The sequence below is a fragment of the Lacerta agilis genome, chromosome 3, assembly GCF_009819535.1.
Source record: "Lacerta agilis isolate rLacAgi1 chromosome 3, rLacAgi1.pri, whole genome shotgun sequence".
Lineage (NCBI taxonomy): Eukaryota > Metazoa > Chordata > Lepidosauria > Squamata > Lacertidae > Lacerta > Lacerta agilis.
This window is the reverse complement of record NC_046314.1, coordinates 16,384,139-16,403,069: the sequence shown is the minus strand read 5'-3', so window position 1 is coordinate 16,403,069 and position 18,931 is coordinate 16,384,139.

Genomic DNA, 18,931 nt, shown 5'->3' with positions numbered 1-18,931 from the left:
GCACAATGGAACACCATGACAGAAACCAGAGCACACAGAAATGCTGTTTAGCTTCCCACCGCAGAGGTACCTATTTATCTACTTGCACTGGTGTGCTTTCAAACTGCTAGGTTGGCCGAAGCTGGGATAGAGCAGCTGGAGCTCACCCAGTCACATGGATTCAAACTCCCAACCTTCCAATCAGCAAGCCCAAGAGGCTCAGTGGTTTAGACCACAGCGCCACCCGCATCCCTAATAATAAATATAACATTAATTCAATAGCTGTCCATTTTAAAAGTGTCACCCCACAGATTCCTATGCATCATGGGTGGTTTTTAAACATGTTCTTTCTTTGTTGCAAATGAAATAAAAGTGGACCATGTTTTATAAAAGTTTTGTAGATTCTTATATTGTCTTCTTTCTTATACTTATCATCAGGAGGACTAATCGCTAAGATTACATTGGACTGCAGACATCTTTGGTGGTTCGCTTATTATGGCTCATATGCATATAGCTTCATTCATGAAACTAAAGATGATAGTTCGGCTCTCATCCGTGTATATTTGAGTTTGTAAAAATATAGTGCAAAGTAACTGAAATGCTTGTGAGTAGATGAAATGTATCAGAACAAACAGGCTAAAATATAAGAACAGGTGATTTGGTGTGAAGAGCATGAACTATTGTGAGAACATATAATGCTTCGAAAGGTAATCATGTCTCAAAAGTACAAGAGATGTTAAATCATGTTAAGCTTTCAAATGTTGGTTGAAAGAATATGTATTGAGAAGTGGATTGAGCTGGCATAAAGGTAGCCAAATGGCTGCAGAACAGAATCTAAAATATTTGAGAGGCGACATGTGAGAATTCAGATGATGATGTGCAGTGAAAACCGTTCATCCTCCAAGCCTACACTTTCTTACATAACTGCAACGCAAAATTGCATTTTTGGATAATGCCAGCTTTTTGGTTTTGGAACACATTTGCATAAATAATAAAACACTGGGATAGATCTCAGCACTCTTCAAACTGTGAAATATGACCCAATATAGGCCAGATTCCAAAGTGCCATGGGTAGTGTTCTGCTTAGAGGTTTTCGGCTTCCACTTCCATCAGGAATGCTCCTGAAAATCTCTGGAACAGCTCCATAGGAGATGTATGAGGCAGTTGGTGGAAGGAAATATCTCTCTGATGCATGTGGAGGTGTTTTCTGCTCACACTCACGGGCACTTGGACCCTGGCCATGGTATTTCAAATGTGTCTACGGTCATTATAAGACTATGTGCATGTAAAGGTTGTCTAAATATGACTTTAGATGAAAGATTCCAGATTTAGAATAATGTAATTGAAATTAGAAATGGGCTCATTCTGTTAGAGATGTGAATAATTGCTTGCTTTGTTCACAAACTGCAGTCTATCATGGGTGGTAGAATTTGTGCATCATGAATATGTTATGCCAGACTTTAGCCAAAGCCATGACATATCCCAGAAATTAACTAAGGGAAATCTGTTTCTCATTACTCTCTGATGTTCACTGATTTATTTGCTTTCACTAACAAAGAATTTTGCGTCCTGATCTTGGTATCTACTTAGCTTACAGTTAACCCTTCCACACTGGGCTTGTGTCTGGTTTAAAGAAAAAAAAAACTATTGCATTGCCTACATCTTGGTATTGGATCAAATTTACTGTGTCCTTATTGCATCCAGTTTATGCTCATGGCACAGTGAACATTTTTTGCATGATTTTTTTTTTAATCTTACATTCAGAACCTGTATGTACTGTAATCCAAAATCTGGTACAAGTTGGGATAATGATTCATCTCAAGTATCATTTCGCTTCAGTTCTCACTTTGCTATTTTTAACTGTTCCCAATCTGGTCCAGTAGCTTTGTGTAAATAACGTTATTGTTTACGTTGGTCACAGTGATTTCAGAGCTGGCTGAAAACTCAATGAACCAGAAATTGTCCATTGAGGTATGTGTCTTTCCTCAGGGTTACTGTCTAGTCATTTCTTCTTGTCAAATAGCTAGCATATTATATTGTCAAACAAATGAGTGACCCTCCCCTCTGTACAGAGACATGATTCATCCTCTTTTTCAGTCAAGGCAAATTGAAATGGTGCACACCACAATCTGTATCCGTGAGATAACACTGCACACAGGTCAAATTTAATACCACTTAGGAGTGGTATTAAAAATGTAGCCTGGCAGTGCCAATAGCCACTCCCCCCACATCACTCACACTAAGCTTGGGCATGGCTCACAACTTATAGTGGATGCATTGTGAATTCAATACAGTCAGACACCCTTTCCAGTTCTGGCTACGACGGAAGGTGGAGGCTCCATTGGAGGGGGTGGGTTTTTTTTAAGTGGTACTACTGGAATTGTAATGAACTGCAGTGTGAATGGCTTATGTTTGGGGGGAGGAATAATGTTAGCTGAATATTTAAATTATTATGGGTGGAAGTGAAAATTGGATTTTGAAGATGAACTGATGGGAAATGGGCAGTGGAGGAGGAGGACGTACTATGAATATATATATATATGTGTGTGTGTAAAATTCCCAGGTGTCAAAAAAGACAACTTAAACTGATGGAATATGCACAGCTTGCAGATTTTACATATAGAATAAGAGAACAAGAAGAATGTACATTTAAAGAAGATTGGAAAATGTTTACTGAATATATGGGTGAAAATTGTGTTTATTTAAAAACGCTGGTAGCATTAGGATAAATTCAACAGTGTAAATAAGTTTTGATGGATGTAACAATGGATTGCTGAATGGTTTAGTTCATGTAAAATATGCAGGGATGTATGGTATGCAAAATGAACCACGGAAAGAGAAGACGGGAAGTCACTGATTTAAGGTTGTTCAAATGAATACTTTGAAATGTAAATTAGAAAATTTAATATATATATATATATTTTATTAAGAGGTACAATGAATTTGATGGAGGTGCTGACTAGAGCAAGGAAAGGGCAGGAATTGGCTGTTTACCCTGCCTCAACTTACTAAATAAAACATTGCAATCTAGAATGGTACAGATTTCAGAGCACTGTGTGTTTATGATTCCTCCCACTATGGCAACCCACCACTTCCCCCCAAACCCAGTTCACATCATTCAAGGCCTAGCTTGCCGAGGGTGCTTATGATTTCCCTCCTTTCCAATTGACACATTTTGCCCCCACCACACACACAAAAAAAAACAAAAATAATGCAGCACAGGAAGATAGGAAAATTAACCATTTATTACAAAATTATAATAAAGATAGTTATTATAAAGTTATAATAAATGATGTAATATTATCATCACAAAAATAAATACATCTGACTCGCATTTCAACAGGCACAAAATACCAGTGAAGCCCATCAATAAATATAGTAAATTCACATTGACATATAAGACAACGATGACTGTGTGTGTGGTTAAGTCACACGGTGGGCCAAAGGTGAGAAAAGGATTAACAATAAAACAATGAATGTTACTGATGGTTAATGGCTAACATAATCACTTCAGCACTGAATCATTGAGACAGAGGTTAAAGTTAATATACGTTTCAGGAGTTCCCCGTTAGCAGACAGTTAAGAGCTGACGGTGATTATAGCTGACTAAATTGCATCAGAACAAATATTGTCATATTCAGAAAATTCCACCATCACAAAATTAAAAAATCCAAATGGTGTCCGAGAAATCTGCAGGAAATTTCAGCAAGGCTGTTTTGCAAAGGGAGTAGACCAGTGGACTGTGTTCACTGCTCAGTAACAAATTCTGCCACCATCCCTGTTACTTACTACAGAGTTCCACAATGATATGTTCATTCTCTCCCTCACCCCTCTCCCACCCCATTGCCACAAATCCTAGAGTTCTAATTATAGGGCAGGTGAATCTACGATATCTAGAATATAGATTACATATAGTATATCTAAAATATAGTTTGTAGTTATCTGGTGAAGCAGAAAGTCCCTTGACTTCACAGTCCTATATAATACAAGCAAGCCTTGCTGAATTCAACAAGGCATATTCAGGTAAGTAGACATAGGACTGTAGCCTTAAATCCAAAATTTCTTACATTTTGAAATCACACTAATAGTAAGCCCTGACTCATCCTTTTTGCACATTGAGAGTTAAACGTTCTGAGGCTTATTGTCAGCGACATTGGCTGAAAAATTCGGCTAGTAAGAAAGAGAAAATCTCTCCCCCATACCCAAATCGCAGTTTCCTGATGAAAGCCCTATTCCAACTTTTATTGCAACCTTAGAAATTGTGACTAGCGCACTTGGAGATCTCTGCTAAAGATTAGCAATATGGCAGAAGATGCTGCTGCACAAATAAATAAAACTTTGGTATGTTTTAGTATTTCATATTCTTTTTCTTCTTTTCTTTGGTACGTGTCACTACGAATATAGCACATTACCAGGCTCTCTGTCTCTGCCAAGGGATAATTAAAACTATAAATGTTTAAAGACTGCAATTTCCTCGGGTTTTATTGATAGAAAATGAATAGCTTGATTTGGGTGGATTCATCATGTTTAGATTTGAGGCTCATAAAAATGGGTTCCGATGCTGGACACTCTTCTGACAGAAAAGAGAATCTTTCCCACATACCTTGTTTTAGTGCAACATATCATCTAAATTAGGTTTACTGTCACTTGCAGAAATTTCAGGCCAGAAAAAGTAATAGAGCCCTTTCCTTCCTTCCTTCCTTCCTTCCTTCCTTCCTTCCTTCCTTCCTTCCTTCCTTCCTTTTTTCTCTTCCTCTTCCTCTTCCTCTTGTCTTTTTCTTCTCCTCCCCTCCCCCTCCTCTTTTTTTAGGACAATGGTTTGGCTGCTAAATAAATAAATGAGCCAATAACAAAGCCTCTGGAATAAACACTAATTCCACTGTGGTGGACCAGTTTTAATCATACTGCGACAGGCGATTCTTCCTTTACGAATTGTTCCAGTTTTCCTTCTCACGAGCTGTAGCATTAGTGAACCACTGATTGCATACCCTCCAAGTGCCCCTGTTTTCCAGGGATAGTCCTGGAGTTTCGAAAGCCATCCTGATTTGATCTCAGAATCCCAAACTCAGGGAGGACAATGAGCCAGTGCTTGTCGTGAATGACCGTAGCAGGCATGACGGAGCATCCTTCACTGCTGCTGCCATACATGTCTGGCTTATTGGGTTTTATTTAGGATAAATGTATGTACAAAAATATGTTTCAACGTGATCCCATTGAGATCCCAAGATGAAATTTTGAAGGTAGCTCTTGGAAATATTAAATAATCAATGCATTTTTTGGAATGTTTAAATCATATTTTTTAAATAACTATTTAAAATTTTACAACTTTCATTTAAAATTTTAAGTCCATCATGTCACATATCATATTAAAGCCCATGAAGTTCTGAAGAGATTGTTCTTTTTTTTTTTTAGTTTTGATGTATCTCACTCCTGGGCTGAGCTTTAAAGATTTTTGTGTAATCCGACAAGGCCAAAATTGTCGATTTTTTTACATTTCAAACCCTGATAACTCAAAAATGGGATGAGATAAAAATTTAAAAAATTCAATCTTAGTTGTGATCATTCAACAAGTGTACAAAATATTAAGAAAATTGGATGACATGAGGTTTTAAAAAAAGTTGGATCACTTGATTTGGAATGACCCATGTCAAATATTTCAGAGATCTCTGTACTAAGGAATTGGTGAATACTTTAAAAAAAAAAACAACCCAACCCCACAACTTTTAATAAAACAGATGAAAGAAGTTTACTCTGTCCACTTCCTTTGACATTTGGATCTACCATCACATCTATTTCCTTTCAATTTTCTGCTCCACAATAATATCTAGCTCTGTTCAAGGCATGTAATTGTCTTTTCCAATAATAAATAAGAACTTACCTGCACTGTAGATGAGAAACTATAATTTTGCAAAGCACAAGTATCCCGATATTGTTGTCAAAGCAATACCACATTTCTTGTAATCAGTTTTCCAGTTGCTAGCAATTAGTCCAGATTAGGTGCCAATTAGGCTCTTTCAGAAGAGTCTTGTGGTTTCTTGCTTGACTTTCATTTTAATGTGAACCATGGGTCTTAGTATGAAGTAGAAGGGATTTTCATCCTTCTGGTCCTAAAAACAACTTAGCGCTGAAATAAGTAGCTGGCCTTATTACCATCGGAAATGGGACCATTCTTGCTCATGAATATCCTTCTTCTTCTTAACATCAATGGTCATGGCCTGAAACAATTCAGACCTTTATGGCCTTTACAGTTTGCCAGAGGAATGGTAGGCAGAAGATGGATTTGTAGAAATTCGGTTCCTCCCCCCCCCAACTTGGAAGGAATTTACGGCTAGTGGTTTTTATGACTGGTAAAGCAGACGGACAGAAACTTCACAGTTACTTCGATACTGTATTGATATTACCGTGGGTGACAGGACACAAACTGGACCATTGCTTTGTTTGGGCAGGTTCAGAATCTTGGCAAGGCTACTTCGTTTGTAGGAGAAGCCTCCCCTGGCAATATATAAAAACTGCTCTTGTCGAAAGCCACGTATTTATGTGAAACTCCAGTCTGAATCATTAGATTTCATAACTGCCAATCATAATTCCAATCTTCCTGCCAATTGCCTAATCTCAGCCCTATACAGTGGTACCTCCGGTTATGAACGGGATCCATTCCAGAGGCCCAGCCGTATCCCGAAAATTTCGTAACCAGAGGACCGCTTCTGCGCATGCGCGAGCAGCAAACCCACTAATGGGTTTCTACGTTCGCAATCCAAACATTACGTTACCCAAAGGTTATGTAACCCGAGGGTCCACTGTAATGTTTTATAGAAATGCAGTTGTACTGCATTATGGATTTTGTAGTCCTCAGTAACTCCATTGCATTTAGTGCATGTCTCTTATATACAGAACATGAGAGACGACTCCTAGGAGCCGAGGTGGCTTCAGGGGCCCCAATAAAATATTTGTGGGGGCTGCCCCCTCCTCGAAGTTGATGGACATTGCTGTTCAAATGGTCTGTGTGTGTACTGCGTTATGTGGGGCAGGGCTTACCTGGGCCCCCTCAACGTTTTATTCAAGTTGGCACCCCTGATGCAGAACATGCATACCTGAGATCAGTATTAACTGGAAACTGGAAAGTACACAATGTTGTTCTCCCCAAAAGTCATTAACAGCCAGAGATCCAGGAGCAAAACTGGCTGGCACTGGTGCTATTCACTTTGACGATATGCAACAAGGGCCGCCGAGACTTGCTGCTTCGATGAGGAGTAGCATGTTGTTCATTTCCATGTCGGCAGCCTGCATATGGAAGCCTTTAAACGTTCATAAAAGATCCACTGGGGCTTCTAATTATTGTGAAGCATCTCTTGGCGGAACTGTTTCTACCCCTGTAAGAATGCGCTGTAAAAATAATTAGATGATGAGATTTAGATCAAAACCGCTAACTGGTGTTTCAAGAGCCTTGCCCGTTCCACATATATGGAGCTTACAGAAACGAAATGTTGAAATATGTATTCACATGAAAGGGGAACAGTCTTATTGTGGTTCGGATTTTGGGGAGGACCCAAAATACCCCCTCCAGCCGTTAATATTTTGTTTCCTGTGGTTAACTAAGAGGAGAGAAAATCTTCCTTTCTTCAACCCCATCCCTTTCTACAAAGAAATAATAATAATACTGAATTTGAGAATCTTTCAATTTCTAGAGAGCCCTGCTATTAAAAGACCACTTGAGAAACTTGCTTTAATCAAGCTTAAACTTTTTGGGGGGGTTTTCTTTCCTCCTTATTTTTTTTTTTAACAGCAGCAGATCACATTTTATGTACGTCATAGGCAAGCCAAGATGTAGCCAATTAGGTGACATCACTTCTACAAAAGGAGCAGAACATCTTTATTTAATCAAAAACAAACAAGCCCGGTTATAAGCTTAAGCAATTAAAGAGAGAGAGGAAGATACACATTGTGAATTCATTGGAAGCAAAGAATGGTCATTTTTATTTTTATTTTTATATGTATATATAAACATAGGTGAAAGAACAGCCACTGTGAGGAAGTTGGTCAGAGCTACTAGAAGCAGACCTCAGAAACAGTTGTGTATGACATCTCAGTTGCGAGTATCAGACGGTAAGGAGAATAGATTGTCGGTTTTTTTGCTGGAACCCTCATAATGTTAAACTGGAGCTCTAAGTCATTGATAAACATGGACGAGTAACGAGTCCATTATTTTGTAAAGATACCAGTTTGTAAAGAAGACTGTTGTTTTCAGTTCAAATCAGTTTGGAAACACATCACTGCCAATTCCTCAATTAATATATATGGGGGAAGCCATGACCAAAATTTGACTTTTTTATCATTGATGTACTAACAATACAAAATATGTTCATTTTGCCCCATGATAGAAATAGGTTCTGAATGTCTTTAATATGCCTAATATGAGTATCCCCATAAAATGTATCCAAAGACCTGGAAATGTATCTACTTAGAGACCTTGGCATTTTCCAAGAAATATACCAGTACATAAACTGAGTCCATTCATCCTTTCTTGGTCAATCCATATAATCGCTTCCTGGTGATCTTATAGCCTGAAACAGAAGTACTGTGAAGGAAAGCAAGTTTTTTTTAAGGAACAGAATTTCCTGGAGCAAAGTTATAACTATGCAACTGTTGTAAAGATTAAATTAATATTAATTGTTTGGTTTATCGCCTGTATTGTTGGCAGTTTTTTTTTTTTTTTTGTACTGCTATGGCAAGTAAAGATGCAGTTTAGGTCTTTGAAAAATACATAGAAATCCACTTACTTCAACTCAGTTTCAAGATAAGGTTAAACCAAAGTAAACCTGACAATGTTATGTGAAGCATCAGCATCAGTGACATACCAAAAATGCAACGAGCTATAATATTTACTAATTTGACAGCAAGTATTACTGGGCCTATAGTGCAATTTAATCTCAAACTCACTGCATGCCAGCTTGCCTGTTATTTTATATTTACTGTCCTGGACTCCTTCTGGACTCCCTTAGAGTTGGATAGCTTTGCTCTGCAGGTGGAAAAAAAATATTTGTCCAACCTCCTGTACCGTTTTCATTTAATGGAATTGGGAGACTGTGTTCTTCTGAACTGAAAGATTATTTGTATGAGGGCTCAATGAAAAGTTTGACTACTTGACTGGGTGTTCATGGAATGTTGTTGCTGTTGCTTTTTAAAAAAAATGCTCAAATTTACAAAACAGAAAACACATATTCACTTTAGAAACATTCTTTCTGTCTGTGGTGAATTTGAAGATTCTGGCTTTCCTAGTTAGTACATTTTGGGTTTGGGACACAAACTATGCCAAAGTCCCTGCCCACACATTTCACTAAACACTACATTTGGCCATGCAGGCCGGATTTGATTACGAGCACATCTAAGCATGTGATGATCTTTTACACAAACATATTCTCATGTTGCATTTGGTGCTTAATCCCTGTGCACTAATTTATACCCCCTGATCCAGAATGCCACAGGCATCCTAACGCACAACTAGCCCCTGTGTCAACAAGCTTCTCCCCCCCCCTCTGAAATAGTTCTGTACACACAGCCATTTCCTTCTACACAAACCATTTCTTCCTTTCCCTGTGGAGAACAGGATAGCTTCATGTAGGTGGAGAAGCTCCATGGGTCCTTCAGAGATGCAACATCTGCCAGGAACTGTCAGATCAGGAGGAAAAATCTCAATTAACATTTGTAAATGACGAGAGAGATACTCTGCATAGATTTGTAGACTTTCGGTGGTAGCCAATACTCCTCCTACTCAGAGTAGACCCAGTAAAGTTATTGAACATGGCAAACTTTGTTTCATTAATTTTAAATTTGAGGTTGACCCCCCCCCCAAAAAAAGCTCAAGAACTTTGAGGTTCATTTCCCCAAAAAAACTCAATAGCTACAAGCTGCCAAAGGCTCTGTTGACCACTCCAATAGGCAGATGGCTGAGTCAGAAAAGTGGGCATAATAAGCATTCTTGTTAGATACACCCTCAAAAGAAGTGAATTGGTCTTGTGTACATCTTCAGATAAAATCAGCTTGCATTCGATCCAATAACAATTGTACAATTCTTTTGGCTTGGCAACTCACAAAATTTGCGTTTTGCTTTGCAATGAACTAGTGTACCCCTTAAAGGGAGGAAAGGAATACCATAAAAGTAAGAAAATAACTCACTCACTTATTTATAGGGATCACAGGAACATAGGCAGCACCCTTAAACTGAGTCTGGGTCTTGGTCCCTCTAGCTTTGCATTGTGAACACTTATCAGCTGTGCCTCTCCAGGATTTCAAGGCATGATTCTTTCAGTGCCCTACGTGCAAATTTTGGGATTGAACCTGAGATTTCTGCATACAATGCATGTACTCTATCACTGAGCGATGGCCGTTGCCGAAAGCGAGGATATGAAGCTACCTTATACGGTGATACGTCTAGTTTATACCTTACACCACTTCGTTTGGCCCTGTCTACAGCACTCCAAGGCCTAAGGGAGCAGAGATGAGGGCTTGCTTCCAAGGTCCTTTTACAGGAGATGGCAGGGGTTGGATCTGGGACCTTCTTTTTTATAATATTTATTAACAATTTTACTTAAAACATACAAATAAACACAGCTACATTAACAACATATAAAAACAATACATAACAACATAGATATTTCTTAAAACTAATGTTACTTCCTTACATCGTGGTGGGACTTCCTCCTGTCTCCCCCTCCTGCGTCCCTTGTAAATACCTTTTCGTAACTTCCTAAATTTTCAACAATTCTATTCTATTCTCTAATAACAAAAATCATTAATATTTTATCTCTCTTAATCTATATTATACCATTGCCTAAATAATTAATCTTATATCTTATCTTAATCCTTATCATCTTCTATCTTAATCATCTATCTTCTGCTCCGCAACCTAACTTATCCTCAAGTTATATCTAACTTTCAATCATACAATGATTTTTTAAAATACAGTTTAAAATTCTTCCATTCTTTTTCCACTGCGTCGTCCCTCTGGTCACGGAGTTTCCCGGTCATTTCTGCGAGCTCCATATAGTCCATTGGATCTGGGACCTTCTGAATTGAATCGGGCACAATCAGACTCTAGTGACTTCATCCAACGAGCATAAAAGGATGTCTAAAAAGCCTGCTTTGGCCCCCTCCAGGTTAAATATCCAGCACTTCTAAAGCTTAGCAAGGGAAGAAAATTAGGAATGCCTCCCTTTCAAACATTCCCTCCCTGTTTACCAGTTGAGCAACCCAGCTGCACTGAATTGTGGCTATTCTGCTGGAGTCTCAAGGTTCATTATGTTGTATATCATGGTCTTCGGGGCTTTTGACGGGAACAGCTGTGCTTCTGAAACAGGGACTCAGTGGCCAAATAGTAAAGGCTGCTTGCTTCGAGATGAGAATGTTTTCCCCATTCCGTTCCTTTATTGTTCCCCTGGTTCACTCTATACTGCAATCTACTTCTCTGGAATTCTGGTTTGAATGGGATAACATCAGAAATAGATTCTGGGATTGGATTAAGCAGCTTGTTGCAGCTTCCAGAGCCTTCCATCGATCTGCATCTTCTATACACGCACACTACCGGTGTGGATGCAGGCACTGGTGTTGTTGGAATCTGATTCCCATCAACCCCATCAGCCCCAACCAGCATTCCATCAGGGATGATGGGAGTTGTTGTCCAAAAGCACCTGAAAGTCTATGGGTTAGCAACCCCTTGTGTATAGAATTGCATCTATGGGAAGGTGCATATCTTGCATGCAAAAGGTCTCCAGTTGGGGAGTGGGTGCGACGAACCTCCACTTCAGACTCTCCCCTCGTTACTAAGTCAATTTTTAATCAGGTGTTCTGGGTCAAATTACAATGCACCCCACCTGTCCCTCTGAGGTCCGTCTGTTATTTCACTTCCCTTTTATTAATAATCTGGGAATTTCTTAGTAACGGGAGTTTTCCTGTCCAGCGGCCGTGGCCGGTTATATCCTCTGCTCTGGGCTTCAGGGGTTAACCTCTCCTTTGCCTACAGTTCGGGGTCTCTCTTTACTAGATCCCCTCACTATATCAGTTAGCTAAGCCCTCTTAGCAACTCTGTGGCAATACCAGGGTTTCCGCCCGCTAGCCCCTCCTGAGGGAACTCCAAGACACAAACTATCACCCTTCAGGTTAGTTTTGTCCTTTCCCTGAGTTCACCTCCTCAAGAGCCTATATAACTCGCTGGACCAAATGAAAGACGATATTTTCTTAGCTCAACAATAAGAGGTCTTCATTTCTTACAGAACATAACATAACGGTTTCAGTGATGGTTCATAAGCTTAGTTTCATAACAGTGTAAACTCTTTCTTTCAGCAACATATACACATCTTCAACGATCCTAACCTAACCTAAACCTAACCTGGCCCCACACCCTCCTTCTTCCAGTCACCACTCTCCTCACACTAGCGGCTGCTCCCTCCTTTTAAAGAGCGGGATGTCCCGCCTCCCAAGGGGTATCTGCCACTCAAACTGGGGTGCCCATTAACCCCTAAAACACCGTGGGTTTCAGAACATCCCCTAACTTAGATCTGATTCATTACAGTGGGACACCATGTCTGAAACCATAAAGAACCACTTCCAGTCAGGATGGACAATATTGAAGGTAGAATCCATTGAAGAAGCCCCATTGCACAAACACTTCATGTGGAATGGGACTTACCCTGCCTCTGCACGTTGTGTGACAAACATCTTGAGTCAGGGAACCTGCTGTACTCGGTGGAGGCTCCTGGCATGTTCTAGAACTCTGCACAATGAGGTCACGCTCATTGATCCTCTCTGCAAGTTCAGCAGGGTCCCTACTGTAAAAGGTAAAGGACCCCCGTATGGTTAAGTCCAGTCAAAGGCAACTATGAGGTGCAGTGCTCATCTCGCTTTCAGGCCAAGGGAGCCGGCGTTTGTCCACAGACCGATTTCTGGGTCATGTGGCCGGCATGACTAAACCGCTTCTGGCGCAACAGAACACTGTGACAGAAACCGTGATGGAAACACCGTTTACCTTCCCGCAGCACCGATACCTATTTATCTACTTGCACTGCTGTGCTTTCGAACTACTAGGTTGGCAGGAGCTGGGACAGAGCAACGGGAGCTCACACCGTCACAGGGATCTGAACCGCCAATCTTCTGATTGGCAAGCCCAAGAGGCTCAGTGGTTTAGACCACAGCGCCACCCATGTCCCCCCAACAATGCATGGAGGGTAGTGTGGTCAGATAACAGAGGTGTAATAGGTAGCTAGCATGTCCCCTCATGCTATTTGAGTCACATGAGTCATGTGATGGAGGCATTGAGGCATTGTTGTGAGTTTGGGTGGGTTTGTGGTTAAGCTGTATGATGCCTGGGTCCCTTCTAATTCCTGGATCCAGCAAGGGTTAAAATCTGATAGAGGATCCCATTGTTAAATTAGCCAGGCTAGGTCCATAATGGCCCCTATATATGGGCCTTTAGTATAAGAAGGGAAGTTGCTCTGTGCCAGAGGGCAAATGGGTGGGCTGCCTACTTCACTTGGCTGGTAATGAGGACAATAGCCAGAGTATTGCCTATGGGAGAACTGAGCTAGAAGCAGGCAGAAGCCACAGGATGAGAGCTATGCTTGAGTTCTGCTTGAATCCAAGGCTGTGGCTATGGGACAAGCAAGACCTTCTGGGCTGTTAATGCTGTGAGGCCCTCCATCATAGGTTCAGGTGGTATATGTGTGTAAATAATCCATATGTCATAAAGATACCACAGTCTCCGTTGTCCCTCATTCCAAGGAAACAAACTCCTGGGTTGCCCGGAGCCCCTTGAATTTTGTACCCCTCAGAGATTTGCGTGGCAGGCAACAATACAAACCAGAGTGTTTTTCTCATATTGCTCCATGTAACTGAGACACTGATCAATCAAAAAGTTGCTAATTGCAACCATACTCTGCCCCCTTCTTATTGTCACGCATGTTTGGCACAGCTGCATTGGACTGCAGAAGAAATTGGGTTTTAGTTCAGCATTACTCAGTGTATACTCAGGGGGAAGGAAGCGAGGCTTCTGCTGTTATTTTGAGGTTAGAATTAGGTACAACAGAGAGGGCATGTGGACCACTAAGTGCCATAAAAAATGTAAGACTGGACATATGAGGTACAGCCTGATATTAGCCAGCATTACAGCAGAATGTGAGATGTTTCCGAAAGACCTGAACTTTTGTGAACCTCATGCAAACGAACCTGCAAACATTTTGCAAAGAAAATATCGCAAATATGTGAAATGATGCCTGACACAAAGGATGAAGGCCGATTATTCCCATTAGACCAATAGAAATGGAAAATAACACAGTGATAAGTCTGAAGTGCAGCTGGGGAAACATAGATTAAATATTATATAAGAATTTGATCGACGGATGAGGAGTCAGGCCGAGGTTGCCAAAAAAGCCTGAGAATTTCCATCGCTTATGACGTTCAAGGCTAGGCCACCCATCTGTTTAGGAATAGGAATGATTTAGTAATCAGAAGTAATCTATCCTGCCACGATGCAGAGAAATAGACTCGATGGCCGACCAGTAGCTACCGTTCCAGCTTTACTGAGCTTGTGATTCATGGGGATAATAAGTCATTGGAGAAAACTCCTGGAAAAAATAAGTATTTAGAGTGTATTACTTTCAAATGTGTCTTTCCGTCTCTTTTTCTGTACCTGTTGAGTCATAAATATAATTATTTAAGGGGGAGAAACGCTTAGAGATGGGACTCCCCTTATAGCTCAGCTCTGGAGCTGATATCAAAATGTGGATCAGAAAGACTTACTTTACCATTAGGCATGGTAAGACAAAACCTGATTCCCAGTAGCAAGGATTTGGGGTGTGGAAAGTTTAGAAATCCAGATCTGGATTATGCGTCATCACTAAAGATTTGATTTACAACCATTTCTTTTGAGCCAACACTCACACTGTTGTGCCAGTGAAATAAACAAGAATCTAACACTGGCAGAGAAATTTGAGGAACGGGGTCTGTCTGTCTCCTTGACTTGGCTAAACTGGAACTCTGGTCCAATCACTTTCAAAACTTATCTTGGCAGTCTTGGATAATACTTTATCATTCTCGGTTATCTCTCCACTATATACTTAAAGCACATTATAGCACTCTAACAGTCATGGCTCCCCCCCCCCTTCCAAAGAATTTTGGGAACTGTTGTTTTCCCTGCATCCTGTTCCCAGGATTCTTTGGGGGAAATGGCAAGCTGCAAATGTGTAGTGTGGAGGTAATCAGACTAATCAGATTAGAGGAATGAAAATGTGTCCCGTTCAGCAGCTCCGGCCCACCTATGAGGCAAGATGAGCTGAATGCCTTAGGCGGCGGGATCCCCAGGGACAGCAGAACTGGCCTCTAAGGAATGCATCAACAGCTGTGATGCGGTCCTTGGAGGCTGGATCTGCTGCCACCCCACAATGCCCCCTCTTTAGCTGCCTCTTGTCAAATAGGGAGCGATACTGGTCTCTCTTGAACCATGTTCCCAATGTAGATCCTTTATTTTCCCCTTGTCCCTGATGTAGATCTTCACTCAGCCCGTCTTCCCTGGAGGGGCAGGGGCACCATTTTGTGGTTCGACTCAGTTACCAAAACGTCTTGGTTCAGCCCTTCTTTCAGTCACTTCTAGCAAATTTAACAGTGTTCTCAAACTCACTGGACCAGGGGTATGGTAAAGGGTGACCCAGGGGACCTAAATCCCTGATCTTTTGCACTAGGCTCCAAGTATCCAGCCCCTTTGACTCCTTGCTTAAAAACTGTTAAAATGTTGCTTACAGGACAGCTGAGCACACTGCAAGCTGCAGTGCTGGAGAAATCTCAGCCACCCTCTATCTCCATTTACCTGTAGGCAATGTACATGCATAGACATTACATTAAAGGGTAAAGGGACCCCTGACCGTTAGGTCCAGTCGCGGATGACTCTGGGGTTGCAGTGCTCATCTCACTTTATTGGCCGAGGGAGCCGGCATACAGCTTCCGGGTCATGTGGCCAGCATGACTAAGCCACTTCTGGCGAACCAGAGCAGAGCACGGAAACACCGTTTACCTTCCTGCCAGAGCGGTATCTATTTATCTACTTGCACTTGGATGTGCTTTCGAACTGCTAGGTTGGCAGGAGCTGGGGCCGAACAACGGGCGCTCACCCCGTCACCAGGATTTGAACCACCAACCTTCTGATCGGCAAGTCCTAGGCTCTGTGGTTTAACTCACAGTGCCACCCGTATCCTAGACATTACATTATGCTAATTTTTTGTATATTTATGTCATGGGCCTGCATGAGTCCTGAGAGTCCCCAACCCTGAATTAAAATGAAAGATGTGAAGCCCTGGGGAATAGATCGGAAAATTGGGGTGGAGACTGTCCCTTAATTTTTTTTTCCTCTCCCCATTTCTCCCCAAAATTTAGATGGACTGGAAGAATCAGAACCATCATTCAGCCTCGTCACTGAAGTCCAGCTCCGAGGGCCTTCTGGCGGTTCCCTCACTGCGAGAAGCGAAGTTACAGGGAACCAGGCAGGGGGCCTTCTCAGTAGTGGTGCCCACTCTGTGGAACGCCCTCCCATCAGATGTCAAGGAAATAAACAACTATCTGACTTTTAGATGACATCTGAAGGCAACCCTGTTTAGGGAAGTTTTTTAATATTTGATGTTTTATTGTGTTTTTAATATTCTGTTGGGAGCCACCCAGAGTGGCTGGGGAAACCCAGCCAGGTGGGCGGGGTATGTATAAATCAATCAATCAATCAATCAATCAATATCAGGGAACTGCCCCCCCATTCCCCCCCCCAGGAAAATATTCACCTAAAATTTGGACCTGCATTTAACCAAACACCTTCTTCTTCCTCTTTTTGGGGGAACAAATGGGAAATGGAGTGTCCAGATGGAAAAGAGTGCAGGACTCCCACAATTTTAATTATTGGATAGAAGTGGGGATTTCAGCAGGTGTAGCCTGTCATACAAGCAACATCTGCTGCAATTCCTTCTTCTACAGAATTTATGGTGCCTTCCCTCTTTACTTTATGCCCCTGGGCCTAGAACATTATGGGAAGGGGGTGGGACGACTCAGGACTGATCCATCCCCCATCTAGTTCTTACGTTCAAATTTTCATGGTCAGCATGGATGCTCCTATTATCTTAAAACAGTCCCAATAACATCTCAAAAAGTCCCAGCTACTTCATTTTAAACTGCTGATTCCGTCCTGCCAGCGAGATGAAATGTTACACAAGCCTTAAAGATCTTTCTAACCTCTACAGCAATATTTCAAAGTAACAGCTTATTCAATTAAAGATAGAGCAGTTAAAAACAGACAATATTTTCAAAGTATCGTAGCAACAGGTGATTGAAACGTTGCCCGGAACTCTGGGGAAAGGGTTTGCCAAATAGGCGGAATTCTAGCGATATCTTTCTTATAGCAAATGGAATAAATCTAATATTGTTTTGGACACATTACCCTGGATTACATCATGACATGAAATTCTTTATGCGTTCTAACAATAGGTGATGCTGCACAGACAGAAGAAGGAAGAAACATCTATGTGTATAAGTCTAATAATAATAATAATAATAATTCCGGCCTTTTCCAGCTGTGGTCCATAGATTTCTTGTTCAGTATACATGGCTGTTGAACATCTCTCCTCTTCCATGGGAGACTAGGCTACCCCTGCTTTCCCTTTACCGGCAGGCAAATACAGTTTTTGTTCCAACAGGCTCTGACCACCAATTGGCTTGGTGGCAGGGTCTTCTGAGGGTATATGTTTGTTCTTTCCCCTTCCAGTGCTTTTAAATAGTTTTAAGTGTTTTCAGTGCTGTTTTTATTAGGGTTACTTATTTAATTGTTGTTGTTGTTGTTTTTATTTCTTGAGTGTTCTTAGTTGTATCTGTTTTCCTTTATGCTGAGAGCTGCCTTGGGTCTTGAGCTGGGAGAAAATATCAAATAGAATATAGAAAAGGCTCTACAGAGAGACAGTTTCCGTCATGTTCCTCCACTAATTTCACCCAATGGAAAGGCCCAGTTAAACTGATGGAAACTGATGCCATTATTAGGCAAATTGAGACACAAGGAGAAGTGATGAAGTGATGGCATGTGATCTGACCTGTGCCCATGAAGCTAGCCTACTGACCTCAGTTGCGGTGGAGGACTCTATCCCGTCACCAGTGTTTAAGAAAGAATGAACTGTCAATCAGGTTGGCTTCTGTCCATGGAATAGGAGTGGGCAATATCTCGCCCTTTGCCTCAGGCAGCAGAACGCCTTGGACTGGATCAGTGTGTAATTATGATTGGTAGTGCTGTTACATTTCTACGTAGCAAGAGAGGCACATTTTCCTCCTGAGACTCCAGTTACTTTTCACCAGCTAAGCTAGCCTGTATCTCTCTTCCACCATCAAAATTTAATCCAATATAACATATCAACTTACTTCCCGGCGTCCTTCAATCACAGGGAACACAACTCTTGTGTGTAGACCTAAAGGTCATTATTTCCCTTCTCTCCAACCTCATGTATCTCAATTATGATGATATTTGACACTGGCCAACAAAATAATATTTTGAGTTCTGAAGCCTGAAGCTGTGCTGAAGTCTAGGAAAATATTCCCAGTGATTTCATTTTCCATTGACCTCAACAGGCTTTGCACCAGGTCTTCTATGACCTACTTCCTTTGTGTAAAACCAGACTGGTAATTGTATCAATTTATCTCCTGCTAGTTAGTTGACTTATTTCCATCTCATGCAGTCACTGTTCATCAAGAAAATCAGCAGGTCGGTACAGAGGCTGGGTCATATGGGTCCTTCATTGCTTCGGTCTTCCTGAAATGTCATTTGTTCGTCATGCTGATTTTTATTTTTATTTTTTAAAAAAGCAAGTTCCTGCATGGAATGACAGCAACAACAACAACAAAAAGAAACTCTATAGCCTTTATAATTGAAACAATGGTAGATGGCGGTTTG